Here is a 22,660-nt window from a genome sequence, read left to right as displayed (position 1 = left end):
CACATGGCTTCTCCCTCTTTATTGGTCATGTAGGCTCATAGGTCTAGGAGAAAGCATCTTAATGGAGAGCATGCCAAATGTGAAGGTTTCAAGAGAACCAGATGGAAGCATAACTTTTCATGGCTGACCTGAGAAATCACATAGAATCATTACTGCTAAACTCAGTTGAAGCAATCACAAGGCTCACTTACATACTACAGAAGGGGGGCAAAAACCTCACTTGCCAATAGGAGGAGTGCCAAAATATTAGGGTCATATTTTTAAAATTCCACAATTTTGAAAGATATTGGGAACATTTCTCAGAAGGAGCACGTGAACAAGGTCCAAAGATATAGGCAAAAGTGGACAAAAATTATGAGGTGTGTCAGTTTATAGTCACATATGACAAAAGACCAGGTATTAGGGCTGGAACATTGGGTAATAAAATAATACAAGTAGATTGGGCAAAAGGTCGGTCAATATTCCTGAATACCAGGATAAGTTGTGATTCTCTTTTAGCAAATAAAATTTTATATGTCAAGAATTCATTTAGCTATTATAAGAAAATTGAGAAATTTGTTAGACTCTACTTATTTTATGGCTTACTTATTTACTCATTTATTTTTATTACATATTGTGATTTAGCACAATCTTTGCAATATCTCTCTTGATATTATGTCTGCTCTTTTAATAATTCTTAGATAATTAAAATATATCCCACGGCTTAAAAGCAAAATTTCAAGGCAAAAATAATATGCTATAAGCTTATTCATCTCTCCAGAAGAAATTTTAAGCAGTCAATTCAAAGAGCTAAAATTATGATTGACCATTCATGTATAATTTAATTGCCTGATAATTCAAAAGAAAAGTTGTTCTTATTCCAGGGGATTTATAGATAAATAACTTATTATAATCTTTCTAGTCAAGAAAAAGATGAACTAACATATTTTGGTGCCAGAAATTAGATCAGACACTTTACTTGAAAGCATTAATTTAACTCTAAAACATATCCCATATATTATTTCTCTCATTTTAAAAATTGAGAAAATAACCTTATGCACAGAAGTCTTGAGGGTCGTACTTATACAAGGTCCCACTGCCAGTAAGTGGTGGAACCATAACTCAAACTCAGGCATCACTAAGCTAAAACCTAAACTTTTCCACATTGTTTATCTGTCTCATACATAGCATTAGGTAACTCAGTTGTCTCACATTATTTCTTTTGTAATTTGGTATGTATTATCACAAATTAAGTCCAAGTTATAGAGTTAGATATTAAAGTTGTCTTTTCAAGAAAATAGAAAATGTCTTGGTCTTATGTTAAGAAGTTCTATACTTCAGAAAAATTTCATCTTTTAAAAATACAAGCTAAACACAAGATGATCTCATTTCCCCAAGTTATCTTTCTATACATCAGTTGTGTATAGAAAAAACAGAGAAATATTTTCTATGGGTATCAAAATATACTTATAGGGCTTATACAGAGATTTTAAAGGGATTGAATAATAAATAATTTCTATATTGGAACATTTCCTCCAAAGAAAGGTGAGAAAGAGAAATTCATATAAGTATAAATAAAAATAGCCATAACAAAGACATTTAAGTAATAGTCAATAAGATTACTAGGACATTATCATTTAATTAAGCATCATCATTCATTGTAATTTTTATAGTCAACTTTCCTGTTTTTTCTTTTTTCTATTTCTATGGTAAAGATGCCAATGCCTATGAGTGCCCAGGGAACCTGTTAAAAAGTTCACTCTTTTACTTAGTCATAAAGTAGAAAGCATAATATATTTATATAAATAAATAGACTTGCATCTGATTTCCTTATTCATGAAGTTGGTGCAGTCCCATGGTAGGATATATTTTTCTTTATTACAAAAGACATTTTCTCCTGTGAATGTGGAATGATCCATTAGGGCAAAATGCTTCACATCCAGTGTGCTCTTCCATTACTTGGAGCCCACTGGTGTTGTAGTGTGACCCGTATCATTCAGCTTAAGTGCAGATATATGGATAGGATGTGTATAATGGTTAGGTGAAAAAGAAAAAAAAAGAATAGTCTCAGTGTTAGACAGAAAGGGAGATCTGAGTGGGATGAAAGGAAGGTGGGGCAGACCACGAATTCAGGGAGTTAATCAAATGAAGCCAGAGAGCCAGAGATGGCTCAGAGGAGTAATTAAATGAAGCCCCAGAGACCTAGAGTGTTTTGAAGAGCACAGGCACTGCCCAGATGACAAAAATTCCTGGTAGAAAAGTGTCAGCACATGTCCTTGTCTTTAATCCTCCAATCAGATCAAGTCCCCAAAGCCAAAGAATGTCTGTCAGGGACTTCGCTGCCTTGCCAAAAACCCCATAAAACAAGCCTCATAGTAAGCAGCCTACCTTTGTCTACCTTTACTCTGGCCCTCTCGTCCTTTGGAGGATATTCAAATAAAACTCATTCTGCTTTACTATGACGCCTCTGCCTTTCAATTCTTTGCTGAGGCAGGGACCAGACCTGAGGAGAACGGACTCAGCCCCAACATCTGTAATCCTAGGGAAAGTGTAACAATAGTATTAACAAATATAAAAATAGTAACAGAAATTAAATTGGTCAGAATCTCCCCAAACCACTGTATTTAGGGAATATACCAGAAAAAAAATGTGAGCAGAAGTTTTCCTATCCTCTAAGTAAGGATGAGGCAGCTTTCTCATTTGGTAATAAGTACATGCACATTAACAGGAAATAACAGCTTATAACATAATTATGATAGTATAACATCTAAAATATTTCAGATTATTCATCTTCTAGTAACTGTGAATCACTGTCTAATTATAATTTTAAGTGAAATTCTTCCAATAGGTAAAAAAAAAAAGTAAAAATAATTTTTGATCAGTTCTTATATATGAAAAATAACAAAATTAAAATTATGTGGCTACATGTACTTCCTATGAATATTTTAATAAGCTACAAATAGCATATTCAGAAAACACAGCTGTTAATACTTAACATACAAGTATTTGAGTATTATAGACCTAGTAATCATATACATTTAATAGTTCTTAAATAAATCTACATCTCTTCATTGCCACTGTTACTTGCCTAATCCAGGCCATCATCATCTCTGACCTGAAGATTGCAATGGTTTCTAGTAATGAACACCTGTGATCTATTTCCCACACCTCAGTGTAAACTTTCTAAAATTGAGGTGCAGTTACCTTAGTTTCTTGTCATGTGATTAAAAACATTTACTGGCTTTCTATTGGCTTCTGCATTAAGTGTATAAACTCCCTGTAGCATTGATTGCAAATTCTGCATTCATTTTTTGTCTCTTAAGGATTTTTCTCTCTTTCCTCTATCCTTCCCAGTCAACAGTCCAATTTCCTGAGCATCCGTGCTGCCCTTGGTATGCTCACATCCTAATGCCTGCCACTTTGGAGTCTTCCTCTAGTCAAATTCTCTTCATTCTTTGAAGCCTCAATTTAAACATTATTTCTCTGTGGAGCCTCCCTGAATGCTCTCCTTTACTTTGTATTGGGATCTTTCCTCTGGGCTGCCCTGGCATTTTAATTGGTTATGGGTTTATATTGGATCTGAACCCTTGAAGGATCTGGGACTGTGTCTTTCATGCATCCCACATACATATCAGGTGACTGGCATAACACCGTAAAACTGCCTTGCATGCTGCTGATGTTCAGTGAATATTTGTGGAACTACAGACAATTACTGAGTTGCATGTACAAAAATACAACCATTGCTTTTTTTTTAATTAATGAAATTACATTCTGAAATACTTCATCTGCATCTTAAAATGTCTTCCCTTAAAAATTTAGATCTTAAGTTTCTTGCACACAAAGCCATTTAATAAATTTCTCTGGTGCCCTAAATAAATCCCATTCCAATCCTGAAGCAATAGGTACTCAGCTTTTGACTATATTAAATATATATATGTAAATCATATCTTTCCTTGCTCTGAAAGTGCTTACTTCATTATATTTTACGTGATTTTTATTGACTTCACATCTTTATTTTCTTTCATTATATTTCTTTTTTTATACACCAAAGTATGTTGTATTGTTTTTACTATGTTTAAAAAACAACTTTACAAAGAGCAAAATGGTTATTCATTTATTATCATTCTAATTAATTCCTTCACTTGGATTTATTTATAGTTGTATTGGATTAATGATTCTTTTCTGGTACATGTATTTGTTAAGGTACAGAAATAGTTTATGGAGTACACAAGGTTTTCATAATGGCAACTGAGAATTAATAAAAATTTACTCTGTAACAATAAGAAAATGGAGAATGTTTATAAAAATACATGAACTAACAAATTGTATAAATTTCAGTATAATGGGACTTATGTTTTTCAATAATGTTGTTGGTGAAATGAAGAATATGAAATTTGAGGACAACAATTTAATACATTCTGATGGAGCTTTTTTCCTTTATTATTATAAATATCATGAACCTAAACAGTGTTATTTTGCTGTAACATTTCTACAAATTCATCAAATTACTTTATCAAATGACTTCTGGTCTGAACATTTATATAATTATGATAAAAGGGAATAAATTATATTTTCAAGATTGTTAAGATGAAGCATTTGGCCTGGATAGCTCAAACATTTAAAAGAACTATGGTCATTTCACAAAGATTCTTGACTTTAAATATAAATGCAGTGCATTACAGAGCACTCCACTTGGAGGACTGATCCAGAAGAGCTCAAATTTGTACCTGACTTATCAAGATAATTACTTACATTTCCTGTTTAATTGTACTTGGAAGAGAATTCTAGCAGAGATTCAGGTCAAGATGTTAGCATGTCTTAAAATACTAGGGAATTGAAAACATGTTCTGAGTATTGCACACAATCTTAACTGGAATTTACCAAACAAAAAATAGTCCCAAATGATAAATAAGTCTAATTACATGGCAAATATTAGAAAATAACAACATAGTATTTCTGTGATGTCAGATAGTACAGCAAAGTTTCCCAAAATGAAACAAAAAGTAACATGTAGGTAGAAATACAAGAATAAAAATGAAGAGTAGAAGTATTTTGCTCTTAAAATATCCTATAATAAGCCCAATAAGGAAGAATTTTAATTAAAACTAAAATATGCTCCATTTCTCTGAATCCCAGTACTACTAATATTTATTGTTACTGGTGAATCTTTGCTGGTCACTGTGAGATATGAAAGGGACTTTGGTGAGTAGCCTTGTGTGTATATCAAACATTTTCCCATATACATGTAGTCTAACTTAGGATTCATTTGGTCAATTTTCAGTTGTCTGATAAATGTGTTATATATATATAAATGTATAATATATGTATGATGTATAATATATACACACATATACACATATATATGGTTTATATGTATGTCTTATATAAATATATAGATGTTATATATAATTTTATAAATAATGCTTTATACATATATATTTTAACTTTAAAATTTGAAAGATTCTTTATCGCACAACACACATGACAAGTGGATACTTACTATAACCCTATTAAGTAACTCCTATCAAATTGCAGAGATGTGAATGGATATTTCTATTTGATAAAGAAATTTAAATTTTCCAACCCCTAATTCCAATATTTGCATTGTTTAATGTTAATTAAATGTTAATGTTAACGTTGTCTCTCTCCATCAAATGTTGATGCAGTTTCATTGATTTAATTGTGTATACATTAGGAATTTTTTAAAATAGTTTCTTATTATCTCTAAAAGTGGATTCTTTGTATGTTTCTATGTAAGTTTCTACAGGGATAAGTATCTATAGGTATGAATATTTCTTCATTGCATGTTTGTAAATATATGTAAATACAAGTATAAATACTTTTGTATGTATATATACACGTATATAAGTATGTGCATGCGTGTAAATTTGCATATATATATATATATATACACATATATATAAGTTTCAGTACATCAAGGCAAAAAAACAAAATAAAGCTAATTTTAGTATTTTTTTCTGCAAAAAATTACCTGTTGCTATTGTCTGCAGTTTTAGAAGTAACATATTGGAGGTTATGAAACAGTGTTTGCATACTGGTAAGCACAAAACATTAAAACTGAGATTGTCATTTTTGCTTTTAAAAGGCAATTGCATATATCCAGTTCTTAGAGGAAGTTTGCCTCTTTTTACACATCATAGTTTATTGTAAGATGTAGTAGTGATACATATAATGATCAATTATATTTCATTATCTCTTTGTTTACATTCTCATGAAAATTGAAATAGGCAATCATGAGAACTGTGTGTATATGGAAGATGGTAGTCAATAAAGAGAGAACAAATACCTTTTTAAATTACTCACCCATGACTTTTGCAGCTCTGCTTTATGAATACATTTATAAATCTATGGTCCTATTTCTTATGATGATGAATAGCAAATGTTTATCTAAACCCCGGGCTATTTACGAACACATACATCAAAAGTTAGGCATTACACAATTATAGTAGATGACTTTCACAACTGCACAAAACAAAGACCCATTTCTTTATTGCTGATATACAAATTGCAAGCAAAAGTATTAAAACAATTGATGAATATCAAAAATAGTAATCTCTTTTGGTTTGGTTTACTTTGTGTTTTTGAAAACACAGGTTTTTAAACCTCTTTTATAAATTTATATGTATTTATTTAAACCAAAATATGGTCAGTTTTATTTTATGGTTGCATATTAACAACAATCAGAAAGGTTTCAAAACTTTTTATTGTCTTATATATATTTTTATTTCTTGATTAAATTGGCCAGTGTTCGTCCAGTCTTGTTTATTTAGTTAACTTATATAACATATCTATTTTAATTGAAAATAGAAAGACAAAAACTACAGTTTATTTTGTGGCTGTCTGAAATATCTCAAACTCTGCATATGTGGATTTTGTTGTCTAGATATTATATTACATAAATTGTAACATTGTGTGGTACTTAGATGTGAAAGTGAACATCATAACTTTAAAATTTAAACAGTAATTTCAATGCCAATACATTAAATTATTTTTATATATTAAAAAATTCAATTCAGCACATATTCGTTAAGTGTCTCTTATGTAGCATTACTCTTCTAGGAAAATAGTGAATAAAGTTATTTTGCTCCAACCTTGTGGGAGCTTATATTTCAGTAAAATAGAATATTACTTCCAGTAAGTGCAGTGGACTGAACATTCTTGCAAATTCTCTGTCACTCTTCCCATAGAGAAATCAAACCTATTTCTTGTCCTTTGAATCTGGATGGGCCCTGTGATTTGCTTTGCCCAAGAGAATGCAGAAGTGTTATTGTGTAAGTTTCTAATAGTGGACCATAAGATACCATTTTCCATCTTTGCTATTAGTAGAATCCTTCTTGGAACCTAGCTGCCTTGCTCGTGGAAAGCCTTGTCCTAGAGGAGAGCTCAAAGTAGGTCACTGAAACACTCTTGTGGAAAGACCCAGTTGAACTCACAACTGACAGTCAATAACACCAGCCAGGCTTGGAGGGGAGTCATCTTAAATGTTGCAGCTAGTTGAACCTCCAGATGACTGCAGCTCCATCTAGCCCCACAGAGAGCAGAGCAACCCCTGGAGAAAACAGGACCATAAGAAATAATAATCAGTTGTTGCTGTGTTAAATCACAATATTTTGAGGTATAGAGGAGAATCGAAACAGAAGGCATAATTAAAGTTTTAAATAATTTTTGTTAAAAGATGGAAAGCGCAAATTAGAAAAATGGTCTTTTCTTCTCAACAAAGTTTGTGAAGTACTTAAAAGAAATTACTCCTAGACCTTCATGTTTTTCATAAGAAAAACCAAAGCAGCCACTCAAGATAATTTTGCAGTAATAATACGTTTAACTAGAATTAGATTACTGTTAATTTACATAAATGGAGAGATCAGAAAATTGTCACTTACCTGGAGTTGAGACAACAGATAGGTGACAAATGTACTAGTGAGAGAAGAATTAATTGGCTATGATGCTTATCAATGTCAAGCCTATGAGATTGGCATAAGTATTTTTTTAAATGAAACTCAATGAATTAGTATCTTGCTCAGTAAGTGTTTGTCATGAATTTAGCTCATAAAAACAATTTCTGATAAATTCAGAAAGTATTGATAAAAATGAATTTATATGCCTAAAGATCTCAAATCCAGAGGCCAGAAATTCCTAGTCTTGCTTGTCTAATTAAAGCATCTGGAAAATAATCAACAACAACAACAAAAACAAACTATCTGAATCCTACTCAAACCAATCAATTCAGGATTTGTGGGTATAAATCTTTACCTCTTTGTTGTTGTTTATAAAGCATGGTAGTTAATTTTAATATGTAGTCATAGTTGTGAATCACTGCCTTCATCAACTGTGATTCTACCAATACAATGTTGCCCAGCAAATTCCATTAAAGCACCCAGCCAGACATTCTAAAACTCATTCTCTTGTCATATTCTCAATTTATAAAATAATTCTTACATAGAAAAAATTTTGTAGTGATAATGCTGCATAATTAACAACCACCAAATGTGGATCTTTTAGCAGAAGGCTTTTTGCTTTCTTATTCACTAGTCTATGAATGATTTGTAGATTTGAGTGCCCTCTGAGGTCAGCTTGGATTTTCTCCAGACTACCGATCACAGGTTATGTTTGAGACTTATACACATATTTCTTTTTCTGTGACCCATGCTGAAGGGTCAATGGCTCCTCATGGCATGGACTTCTTATGATAAATGCCAGAAGAGAAAAAAGGCTGGCAGAATTCATGTGTTTTAAGACTCATCCTCAGAAACGGTGCTCTGCTACTTCTGCTCACATTCCACTGGCCAAACAACTCTCATGAAAAATCCCAGTGGTCTGTGATGCAAGGGCATATACTCCATCCACAGAGATGACATGACAGGTGCAGAGAGTGGAGGGGTTTGGAATAAATACTGCTACCTACCACTGTGCTCATGCATCTACTAACAACATGGTGTATTTGCAGCATCTAGAAAAGCAATAAGAAATCATTTTATTTTGCAAGTAGCTTTCTACATCTCTATCAAGACTGCTGATGGCTTCTCTGTATTTAATACAGATTTAGCTAAAGTTAACTTACTATTTAATGTTTACTGAATAGGAGAATATTTTGATTCATTTTCTTAAATAATTGAATATGTGATCTGAATAAACTTGTTTTTCAGGCTTTATATTGGCACTTAAATTGCATTTTATATTTTTATAAAACTGTATTTTATATATTTTTGGCATGGTATTGAAGATTTTGAAAATGCAAATATCCTTGAAAAATAAGGGCAATATTAGCTCATGGAATATATTTTTATAAGCATATATTTTGTAATTTCTATTGAAAAAGCTGACCATATTTTAGTCATCTATATACTATTGTTCTACATACTGTCATTTTTTCCCTAATTTAGGAAAGTGTATATTAAAAAATTTCTATCATATTTTTACTACAGTGAAGAATAACAGGCCTATTTATGTATTAAATATTGAAAACAGGGAAATTAGAATCAAAGTCTTCAGGAACTATTTTTTAAAATCATGTATCAGAAAGTAATGAATTTATTTGTCCTGGTGTCTGATATACCCATTCTCTTTTTCAATATGCTGTTAAATTACTGTTGTAAACCTTCTATTGGTATTGTTTTAAAGGATCACCACAAAAACAAAGTATTATACCAATTACCCAGAAATTAAAAAGACTGAGTTGATTATAAAACAAGATAAAGTATAAAGTATCTAAAAAAAAATCTTTCAATTGGATGTTCTCTTTAACATTTAAAGATAAATAACTATTACTTGCAGAAGGATTCCATCAATTCAACTCTATTCAGCTTCATTTGTTTAAGACTACTGAAGAAAACAAAAAGCTAGTTATAATCTAATTCCCAATTCCCTTAAGAAATTTATTATTTAGCTATTGACAAAAAAATGAATTTGAAGCGACCATCAAATAGCTTATTATTTATCAAAGATCAATTATTACTAATGATCCATAACTAACTTCAAGAAATCACATCACATAAATTAACAAAAAGGATTAGCTTAGGTGAATAGACTACAGGAACACTGAAAGACACTGAAGTTTTATGAGCATTTTCATAGCCAAATTTTTTTATCTTGATATTGATTTGGCAAGTACTGCTAAACTGACATAGGAAATAAGTTAAAGTAAACACTTATTCAATAAGGAATGTTAGTAGATAGAAAGAGTTTATTTTTGTAAAATGAAGATTTGAAATAACCAAAATATCCATGACTTAACTATTGTTTTTAAGCTATAACTTATGCTGAAAGTAAAGTAGGCTCCTGGCCAAAAGATATTAGGGCATAAGAAGTTCATGCACACAGTTGAGATGAGAGCTTTTTTATAATTATCTCTTGCATTATAGAGCACATTACAGTGAATAAAGTACATTCACTTGCATTACTTTGACGGCCATTTGGTCAGTCCTCAAAATATCAAGGTGATGTAAATTTGGTAGGGTTATTCAAATTTGATAAATCACCCACCTGGGTAAAGAAAATTAAATGAATTATTCAAATTAGACTATAATTAAGAGTGAGAACCATGAATCTAAGCCAGACATTATGATGTAAGTCCAGAATTCTTTTCACTGTTTTAAAGATCTAGACAGTTATTGATTATCTATAGCACATCAGTTTTGTTGCAGTATTTTTTATCATATAACAATCCTTTTGGGAAATTTATTTTAACCAAAGTAGAAAATGAAACTTCAGAACTAAAATAACTTGTTAATATTTGATGAAAATAATTTCAACTTGAAGATAAATTGCTCTCTTCACTGCATCTTCCTTTGTGTCCAGGAAGATCTGGACTTTACAAAATAATGTTTGGGACATGAACTATGGAAACCACAAGACATGGTTTAATGCAACTTTTCCTTTACTTCTTTCCTTTTATTTTCTCTTTCTTTACTCATCTTTCTTTAATTTACTTTTCACTTTTGTTTTCTCTTTCCTTTTTCCTTTTTTGTTTATTGGTAAAACCATTTAAGTAAATCTCCTGTAGAACAGAATTTCTATGTTGAATAGGAGTAGTTGACCAGTATAATTGATAGATCTCCCTTTTCTCCCAGAAGCAATGTCAGGTTTCCTTGTAAACCACTGAAAGTAAAAATGATAGAAATATCTGACAAAAACGTTTGTTATAATTTCTTCTCCATATAGCATAGCTGGGAAATACAAAAAATAAAACCCCACAAAGATCATAGTATAGTAATTTTAGCATATCATGAATAGTAGATTTAGTGGCTGTGTTCTCATTTGATCCTGATAAACTATTCTAGAATGTGATTTTTACTTATTAAATGACTAACCTCTTGCTATTATTCCTGAGAGATTCTGCCATACTCATACATGACAATGAAGCTTTTATTTAATTATACAAGTAAGAATATATCTAAATTCATTACATGCCCTTGAATATAATGGCCATTACTGATGGCCATACCAGCCCAATGCATTTCTGGGGTACTCTCCATTCTTACACACTGATTTCTCAAGTTCTGGCATGTTTTTCAGGAAAATAACCAGGATTATACCTCTATCTCTATGCCTATACATATATATATATTTATAATTTTATTAATTTAATTTCAAAGATATTTTTGAGACTCATGTACTGTTTTAGACTTTTAATGTAATGTTACTTATTCTGTCACCTTGCACAATATATTCATTGAAAAGTACTCTGAGTTAAATTTTTATTTTTATTTTTATTAACTTGTCCAAATCATTGATATTTCCTTATCTAAAGCTTATAAAATAGTTTTGACAGGTAAAATGTATCTCATTGGCTGGCAACTATCTTTCTATACTGTCACTCAACAGTTTCAAATTCAAAGATACAAAAAAAACAATTTTATGATTGTCAAGAAATTCTGCCTACTGGAACTTTATTAAATAAAAGAGAAAATGATGCTGCAATTTCACTGTCATATTGAAGACTGCTTTCTGTTTGTGGTCTTTGAAAGGAGTCCTGCAGTTGAAACAAAGTATCTGTCACTTTTCCAGAATAAGGGTAAAGCAGAGTCACATAGATTGTATGACTATCACTTCTCCTATGCAACAGATTAGAAAACTTAGTCCTCTAGTTAGGAAATACTTGGTAATCTCATGTATAGTATCTTGACCAGAATAATAAATCTACATGAATTAAATCCCAGTATAGTTTCTTTCAGAGACATGTTTAGTTATTTACTAACAGTAATATAAAATAAATAATTTTCTTACATATGGATAACAACTGTATTTTACCTGAATTGGCTGGAAGAGGGATGTATGAAAACTGCTTCTATAAAAGTTGATATGTCTCCTTTTACTATCAGAATTTAATGAATGAGAAAGGATATGGTCTGTGTAATAATTTTGGATGTATTTAGATTTGAACAAATATTTGTGTTAATTTGAATGGTTATTAGAAGTTCTATTTTTAATTTACATTTAATACTGTTTATATGTCAGTCATTCCCCTTGAGATTCTTCCATAAGTTGCCTATATGTGTGTATATATGTTTGTATTTGGTGTAAGATATAAACAATACTCCTTATACAGATTTATGCATATGTGATAAGTCATTGGAGACTGGTAGGAAAAATTTAAATAGAGAAGAAATTTAGAAAAATATTTAGTGTTGATAAGAAATGAGAACCATTTCTAATATATTATGGATATACAATTTACAAATAAAGAAAATAGTAATTGTCAAAAAATTGAACATAATCTTTACTATGTATGTTTTTCTCAAAAGGAAAAATTAACATGAGAAATAAATTCAAGTAGGAAAAGAAAAATAAGGCTCACCAAATAATTACTGTGTGCTGTGTGTGATGAAGCTGTTATTATACATAAAAATTATTCAGATGTAAGATGTAATCAAAATGGAGATAAAACAAATCTTGATGGGTAGATTTGAGTAGATAGTAGAATGAGCTGCTTTTTGAAACAAATAATGGTAGCAACATTTGCTAATTTCATACCCTTTTAAATGGAGTAGGAAATGGAGAGAAGAGAAAATTGTATTGACTGATGTTTTCATGGTATTCTTCAAATAAGTTGTAAATGGTACAATGAACAAAAAATGCAGTATATTTAATTATTAGAGTTAAAGGAAAGAAAGGATTGTCATAAAGAAAGAAAGAATTAATTATGTATAGAGTAAGAATGATGTGGGAGAGAAGGGGAATTTATGCAAAATATAAGATATCTCACGTATAAGTAATGGTAGAAATGGTAACTAAAAATGCATGCAGCAAACAGTGGCTTTGTTTTGTAGTTATTTGGAAATAGAGGGCCTTTCAATTGATTTAAGTGTTTTCATGTGACTTCATGTATTTACAATGCTGGAACTTGTTCATAACATTTGCTTCACTGTGTTCACTTAGCTCATCTTTATTGTATTAACTCATTCATCCACCAAGTAATGATTGCTTATTATGTGTCAGATGCTTTATCAGCTGTTTGGACTACTACAGTCAACAAGACAGTACATTATATACTGCATAGCACATTATATACATTTACATATGAAATATATAAATTAATTATAAATTCATAATACATAACATGTAAATTAATATAAAATATATTCAGACTAACAAAGCAAAGAAACCTACAGAAATTGAATGTTGAGAGAAAAAACTGACATGGACAGGCTTTTTTGGCTGAGGAAATTAGAGAATGTCCATTCTATGAAAAATATGATGGTTAAGAATGACATAATCGTGAATAATAATAAGAATAATAAAGATAACACTAGATTTACTAGCATGATTAAAGGTGTTAAGATATCTTTGTTCATCCTTTACAGAACTTCTAAGTTGATCAAGCTTGAGGCCATACTTTCTTGGTGCTCTGATTGTTACTGACATTGATTCATTCTATTTTTCTGGAGTGTATTGGTCAAAATTATGGCAGACTTTTAAGTTATCTCAGAAACATTTATTGTCTTAAATAAAATTTTCTGTAGAGTCTGTTTGTCTTGTCAAGCCCACACACTAGAAGGGAATCTTTTCTAACAATTCCTCAGATACTAAGATACACAGGTAAATGAACTTAACGCTTTTAATTTTGCTGTCATTACTCAAAGGGAAAAAGCTTAGGTAAAGTAACCTATCATCAGACAACAGCTAACTGTTGCTTGAATGATTATTTTATTCTAGTTTTACTTAGTTATTAAGTTTACAACTATTTTCTTTTTGATGACATAAGTTTAATACTTTCAACTCCAAAACAGAACCATAGTGTCATTTGGAGAAAATTCTGGTCTTCCTATTTTTTTACTGCTTCCTGCTCACCCCCAAATAAAATCTTACTCTCAATAAAAGTAATCATCATACGTGTCTCTGGAGAAAAAAATAACAGTGATTGTCTGTGCTGTGTGATGTCTCCCTTCTGATGATGATTAAAGTATAGGTACAGAGGTTTCAGTATCTGGCAGTAGGATCACAACTGACTGAGGAACACATCAAAGATTTTGTCAGAATAAATGGCAACAGTCTAACTTGATTTGGACAGCAAGTGACAAAGTGACAACTGAGTAGCTATTCCTTACATTTGTAAATCCATTTCATTAATTGGTTTTGAGAGCTATAGGTTTGGTTTTCCTGTGTCATGTAATACATGGCCAGAATATTTAGTATTTGTGGCAAATTCCTTTTTGCTTGTCTTTAAACTTGAGGAAAATGTAATGTTTTGAAGAACGCTAGAGTTTCTCATTGTGAATTTTTAAATAGCATCTTCAGTCTTAAGAATTGTTTCATTGTATACATTCACTATTTTTTAGATTTAAGGCTATCGTGTTATTTGTATAATTCTTCATTTGAATTTTAACTCTAAATTTCAAGAGCAAACAATTTATTGAGTTATGAGAAAGGTGTAATTTAAGACATCACTAACCATATGTACTGAATTCTGACATTCCCATATCGTTTCCATTTTAAGGAGTTTGGACTAGTACTGCTTTGTTTCCATGCACATGATAGAAATCAAATGCATTTAAGTCTTTATTTTCTTTCTAAAGTGCACATTTTAATTAAGGCTGCTATCAACTTTGTCCCAAAATGTAGTTTCTTATGTTGTGTACTTGTTAGAATAGCAAAACTTTCCAAATAATCATGTGTGTGTGTGTGTGTGTACCCAAGTGCCAAGCAGAGAAAAAGAGGAGAAACTGAATCCCTCACATTCTGCTTCTAGTTTGCAAAATTCTCTGCAGCGAGTCAAAATGATGGGTTTGGGGATTAACTAAACAATAGAGTTATTCTAAATTGCTCCAGAGGGATGGCTTTCAGATACCAGATTACTTAAGCCAGACTACAGTATTTATTTTTCCATTTACATCATTTGAAGAGGATATAGTACTAGTTGACAATATTTTTACAATTTGCTAATTACAATTTCCTGTACTTGACAAGATAGACTTCAAAGACCTCATCTCCTTGCTTCCTCCTGGGCTATGCATTGTTAAATAGGTCATTGCTTTAACCAGCAAACCACCATTATCTTAATGTTGGATTATCCAAAATCTCACACAGTTACATCAGGGCCAGTCTAATGCTCTTTAACAGAGGATATCTGTTCAGAAAAGTCATTCATGGACTCATCCTCCTTCCATTATGAGCTCTGTCATCTGCAATGACATGATCCTTTCCAACATTTAACCAAAGATAGGGAAAATAGAGTTTATGAGTCTCTGGTAGATTTCTGTTGGCTAAATCTGGAAGTGGTACGTATCACTTCTGCTGGCATTTCATTTGCAGTGTTGGTCACCTGACATCACCTACTTGCAAGAATGATTGAGAAATGCACTCTAGCTTTGTGTCCAAGTATAGAAGGAAATGTAGTACTGTAAACAAATAGTAATATTTGGCTCAGAGTTTACTTAAATATTCATAAAGTTTATCATCTTTGACTAACCTTAAGTCCTAACAAATTATACATATAATTAGATTCAGTCATAGAGAGATTCATTAATAGGAGACATGCATCTTACACATGTTCTATTTGAAAGAGATAAATTGTGACTGCTTCTAAAGAAAGATGACACTGCAAAAGAATATTCCATAGTTGTATTAAATTTCATTTGGGCATTTTCTAGATTTTAATCTTTCTTCAACATTTGTCATATAAAGATCATAGTGTTCTCTTGCATCTTCCTCCTTCTGAAAAACCTCCTCTTCTGGGTTTCACTTCCTCTCTGTGTGCATTATAGTCTAGTCCCTCCTTAGCCCTTCACTTACATTCAGGTGCTCTTTTCAGCAGGAAATGAGGAAATGTTGAATTTTTCTACTCACCTGAGCATCTTACACACAATAAGTTTGCCTTAAGAGCAGTATCTGTCCTTTTCATTTTCTCGTGTTTCCCTGCTATTCCCTAGTAACTGTTAATTCCTTACATTTGAGTACCATTTCATTCATTCATTTTGAGACTTACAATTTTTGTTATTTTAAAAAGCTGACTATCTTTATATCATTATGAAAAGTATACACCCACACAAATACACACAGACATATAATAAACATACACAATTGAATGACATAAAAATTCCAGAGTCCAATATTAGATTTATTTTCTCTGCAGTTTTTGCAACACCTTGAGAACACTAATGCCACATTTAGATTATTCTCAGCTTTGGAACTTTTGGTATATTTTGCTTTATTTTGACCATATTTTAGCATGTAAAGTATCAGTGAAAGTGTTAAGAATACATTAATATTTCTTTAGGAAAAAGGTATGTTTAAGCTTCATCTTATTTTGGTATAATTTATAAGTAATATTTCCAAAGGATAATCTTTTCTAAGATTACTGCCAAACATTCCATAAAGATGCAATTTGGGTTAGTGTTGCCAAATACATTTATTTATACATGTTTCAAAGAAAGAAATGACTTCTCCTAAATGCTATTTGATGTCCACAGAATTCACTTTCACAGTAATTAATCCTAGAGAATTGGAAAAGTCAATTGATAGTTATACATTGCAGCCTTTAAAATATGTCAAGTTCCCACTAGATATTTATGAACCACAAAATTTAATCTTTAACTTCTTATAGAATCCCTTATAATCTTTGTAGTTAATAGTCTATATCACTTTTTAGAGGATATTGAAATCACATGTACTTAGTTGGGTACATGCACATATACACCCTATATTGGATATTGAATTTCAGGGGATATTGAAATGCATGCATATAAACACCCTATACTTTTAATCTGAAATATATCCTTACAAAATATGAATAGAAAACATCTTGGTAAGAACTCTTAGAACCCCAGAAGTCCCTTTTAGAGAGAATCCAAGATGTATTCATAATTATAGGCCCTTTGCAGGAGGAAGGAAAAGAGATGCTTAATAAGAGGATGGGGCAGTGAAGGGATGACAGAAAGTCTTAAGCCAGGTTTGTCCCTGTTTTAACAGGGTACTGCTGACTTGTATGAATATAGAGAAATCTTGTCTGCCAAGTTTAGTGTTACTGAGGGCTGGAAAACTAAACAACACTAATAATGAATGAAGTTACTGAGGTTTAAAGTAGTTAACTGTTTTGCCTGATGTTTTAATCATAATCAGTTGTAGAGAAAGAATTAAAATTCAGGTCTCCTTATGTCTACTGCATTGTTCTTTCCATAATATAATACTTGGGTATTATGGAGTTAAATTGTGCATGGGATAATAAATTTCAATAAATGACATTTAAAAACTATTTCAACTCTAGGACTCTTATAATAATATTTGACTTAATGATGTCCAATACTATCATTGTCAAATGGTTACATTTGGCACAAAATATAAAAGTAAGTAAATTTCACTATAATTCTCCATAGGTCATAAGGTATTATAATCATACTAACAAAGTATCTAATAAAAGTTTAATTTTTTCCATAAAAAAAGGATAACAGGAAAATATTCATAAGTCCAGCTTCCAGAAACCCTGTACATATAGACTTGAATGATAAGCATCATACTGTCAACAAAACAGTTATAGGAGAGAGTCACAGTGATGTCCTGTAAACACTGCCTGTCACATAACTGTTTGAATTTTGAAACAGTTTCACTGATAATATGGTGGACAATTATCATAATGTAATCTGGAACTGGGAGGATGTAATACAAGAATCAAAACTTTAGCATTTCACTTAATGTGAAAATACAGTGTTGAGTCATATTAATTATTTTAGTCCCATGTCACACTAGAAATATTGTTAAAGCTCTGTGATTCCTCTTTGACTGCTATATGCCTTGCAGCAGAGGAAAACCTGCAGTTGACCTACTAATAACTGAATAGACATGGAAATACATTGTACTATCAAATTTAATAAATGGAGTAATGATTTAAAAGATGCTGATGATTATATTTCATGATGCATTACCATAGCAATGATTTAGTTACATGTCAGGTTAGATTGTATTTATATTTTCACATTAAAAAATGATTAATCATGAAATGAGCCAACAAAGCATCAATTTATATTTTGCCATTTGGAAAAATAAATCCAAAATACCTTAAAATGGTGTAATTTGCCCTATGAAGAAATGCATTGTATATATAATATTGTTATAGGTCAGTGGTTACACCTAGGGGGCTGAAGGTAATACATTCACACAGTAACAAAAATGACATAGCAGAAGAAGAGTAACAAAACCCACACTTGAAATGCTTACAAAGCACCTCTTCAGAAGATAAAGGAAACTACTATATATTGTTTAGGATGAAACTGTCTTACCCCCAAAATTCATAGATTGGAGTCCTAACCCCCAGTGTGACTGTATTTGGAGATAGATCCTTTAAGGAGGTAATTGGGGTTAAATGAGTTTGTAAGGGTGAGGCCCTAATCTGACAGGACGGCCATTCTTAAAAGAAGAGGAAGCACCATGACAGTCTTTCTCTCCACTAATGCACAGAGGACAGGCCATGTGAGGACACAGCAGAAGCTGGCCGCGAGCAAGCCAGGAAGAGGAATAATCACCAGAAACTCTTCAGCACCTTGATCATGGACTTCTGGCTTTTTGAACTGTGAGAAAACGAATTTCTGTTGTTTAAGCCACTCAGTCTGTGAATGACAACCCTAGAGAAATAATAAACATATGCAAGAGAAAAACTCTATTTTAAATGCACATCTTATTTATGTGACAAATGAAAATTAGTTCAACAGGAATTACAACCACCAACCAAAAGCTCTGGTATTCTTTATTTTGTCATGTTACACCACTGAGTTATACCATACGGGTATGCTATAATCTCTCTCATATAAAAATATTAGAAAACATTGTAGAAATCAATGAAGAAATGAGTATGCATGCAAGGAGAAGAGCAGAAAGTCTCTGTCATCTCTGCAACTTAGGTCAAAATGAACTAAAAAAATATGTGGCAATGTAAATTATATCCATATATTTTCCAAACATACATATTTGTATGTTAGATTTTATGAGAAAGTAAGACAATGTTTTGATTACTAAAGAACTGTTATAGTTCAATAGCCTACAGTGACCAATATGATTATGTGACAATTTTATTTTTAAATTTTAACATTGATCTAGATTTTAAATCTTGCCCAAATATATTTTAAACTTTATCAGATGTGTGGAGAAATAAAATACTTGCCATAAAGTTGTTTTTCTTATTCTTTATAAAAATGTATTTTCAAGTTTAATAAGAGACAATTATGTCTTTTATAAAAGATAAGATAGTGTTATGAAGCAAAATTTCATTGAGGTAAGAAAATTTCCTGTTATAGATTAGTATTAGTTTGTGCTACAGAAAGAATCATAAAGCCAGAAAATTATGATTTCAAATGATGAGGACAATTAGAATGAAATTAGGAAATTAAAATGGTATTAGGAAAATGAGGGCCATGTCAAGATCTGTATTCCCAACTGTCTGTCTATCTCTATCTGTCTCTACATATTTCTTCAAATTGTGTACCATCAGAATATCCTTGAGCGTAAAATTGTGCATAGTATTCTTCATTAAACTCATATGGTCATTTAATATGTTTTACATTTGTTGCTATTGGCCCAATTTCCTGGTCACACATAAATCATTTAATGGGAGTCAGGTAGTTTTCAGACTATATTATCCATTTATTTTTAATATATTCAACAAATGTGTTAAATTAGTTCTGTGTGTGAAGCAGAGTAATTTGGGGATAAACAGAGGACAAAGCAGACATGCTTTTATCTCTTGTGTACCTTTCTTTAAAGAGTGACATCGAGTGATCACCCAGGTAAATGTGTTATTCAAAATTGAAATAAATGTTACAAAGCAAAATTACATTTACTGAATTATAGTTATGCAAAGTGAAATATATAGCCAATTTGTTTTTCTGAAAAATTATAAAATGTTATATTTTGATTTATTCCAAATGCAATTGGTCTTGATAGTTTTACTCTGTACTAACTTAAAACAATACTTAAGGATTTTTTTTCTTTTTAGTAAATTACCCTTTAAGAGTATTATCAGCCTGAAAGTGTTCATATAATTTCCAGTTATGCCTAAATTAGCATTACGGGATAGTTATAGATGATTTCTAATAAATATTTAAAATTAAAATATTAGTGTTTCAAACATTTCTATGAAGCCATACAATACTATTTTTTAATGTTGGTTCATTATAAATATACATTCACACTCTATTGAAAATTTTTTATTCCATGTTAATCTGTTTCAAGTGTTCATGTGACTTTTTTTTTGGTCAATAAAGAAAATATATAAGATTAATGCACCAGAAAGTATGATCTGCTGTTGACACCACAGTTAATGCTAAACCAATTACACAGTATAAATTGTATTACATAATCATTTTATAAGCAATAATTAAAGATGCTATTTATATTAAAAACACATATAAACTCAACTATATAATTATCATTATTTTGATTTATAAATATAATGTAAATAAAGTAAATTTACTACTATCCACAGTTTTTAACATTAAGGACAATCTATAGTTCTACTTAAAATAGAACAATAATAGCCATTGCAATCATAATGAATACTGAATGTCATTTTAAAAAAGCTTTGATAGATATTCTCACTGTTGGCTAAATTTTTCTGGTTAATGGGAATGTGAGTTAACTACAACTGCTCATTTCAATCCAGAATTCATACTAGAAATAAGAAAAGACATTTGCCTCCTAGGTACTTACCAATTTCATTAGAAGTGATGGATTTTTTTGTAGTATATTCTTAGGTGATGAAAAATACTGATTGCTTCTCCTTTCTAATATAGCAATAGTTCATGTCTTGGTACTAGTTGTATTGTCAAAGTGAATAATATTTTAATATGTTTAGGTATGGCCTTATTCTTCCTGATAGAAAAATGCAATGACTCTTGACATTAAGGGAGTTTGTTATCAGTCACTTGAGTGGTATTGATACCAAATATTTCTGATGATGCATTTGAGCTTCAGGTAAGATTCTGAAAAAGAAAATTAAAGGCTAAAAATATGTGCACTGTATCTCTCTCTTAGGGTAGTTTGTGTAAACCAAGATTCATATATTCTAGCAAAGCATGAGGGTTGTTGGAAAGTGGGCCTTATCAGAAAGTAGATTTGAAATAATATTGTTTCTGCAAAGCTTTTTTAAGCATCTATGTTAGAACTCTAGAAATTCTTTCGATGTAATAACCAAGTTTTTGATTCCTATGCCTCCATAAACTAATCCCCAGACAGCATTGAAATCACTAAGCAGACTGTTGCTCAATAAAAATCACAATTCTATGTCTAACTGTACCCATTAAGAGATTAAAATGTATTGAAATAATGCTTCAATATTTACAGAGCTCATAGCACCTGTCCATAGAATCATTTGTTAAAGATTTGGAGACCCTGCTCTCTGTTCTACATGTTGATAGATTTAGGGGATTTGAAAGACAAGGTCCTTCTTGTCAGGTTGGTTGCATTATAACAAGGGAGGTGAAAATAAACAGAGTTAACATGTACGAGATTCTTAAACACTAAATGATCCAATCAAATCACCTAGAAAAAATAAAACATCAAGGGAATAACAGTGATAAGCAACAAAGGACTATTGAGTGTGTCATCATTCTCTAATGGTCAAAAAGAAAAGCTATGAATACTTAAGAAACTTTAGAGCATCAGGAGATCTTGTTGACTCCCTCCATACAAAGCACCTCATGCAAAATTAACTCAGTGAGAACAGCAATGGTACCTTCATTGGTTCAGATGATGAAAATCATATCAACATATTAATAAAAGCACCCATATTTTCCTGGCTATTCAGCAATAGTAGAGAAATAAACATAGAGAAATAAACACCCTCCTATAATTATATGATAAACAAATAAGATTTTCTGAGTAAACAGAAAACCTAGAAGAACTTGCTAAGAATGTACAAAATGTTGAAATTAATAATATCAGTGGTTTTAAAATATGCAATGAAATGAACTTTCTTAGGATACTAACAGAATGAAGATTATATAACTTATTCTCACATTTGACAATTTTCAGAATGTTAGAAAATGCAACAAAGCTGGGAAATACATATATAAATATTCAATGTAATGTGAATTTACAAATATCCCGTAATAATAAAAACTATTGGATAAAATCTGGTAAATAAAATGCCTATTTGAGTAATATCTTGACATTCTTAATATGAAACAATCTTCTTTCCATTAAGAAAATGAGTTGTCTAATCCAGAATTACAGGGCTGGA

At 31.1% G+C, this 22,660-nt stretch overlaps 1 long non-coding RNA gene across 1 annotated transcript in view; it reads left to right on the top strand.

Annotated features, from left to right (window-relative positions):
• The window catches only part of LOC140849779 (uncharacterized), a 74,818-nt gene extending 55,748 nt beyond the window's left edge, over window positions 1-19,070 (top strand). The window contains exon 3 of the long non-coding RNA XR_012131967.1: window positions 18,886-19,070. This is a non-coding gene — a long non-coding RNA (uncharacterized lncRNA). The remainder of the gene's footprint in view (window positions 1-18,885) is intronic.
• Window positions 19,071-22,660: the final 3,590 nt, after the last annotated feature.

Source organism: Manis javanica, chromosome 5 (assembly GCF_040802235.1).
Source record: "Manis javanica isolate MJ-LG chromosome 5, MJ_LKY, whole genome shotgun sequence".
NCBI classification, from domain to species: Eukaryota; Metazoa; Chordata; class Mammalia; order Pholidota; family Manidae; genus Manis; species Manis javanica.
The sequence above is the reverse complement of the archived record's forward strand: the minus strand, read 5'-3'. Positions and strand labels throughout refer to the sequence as shown.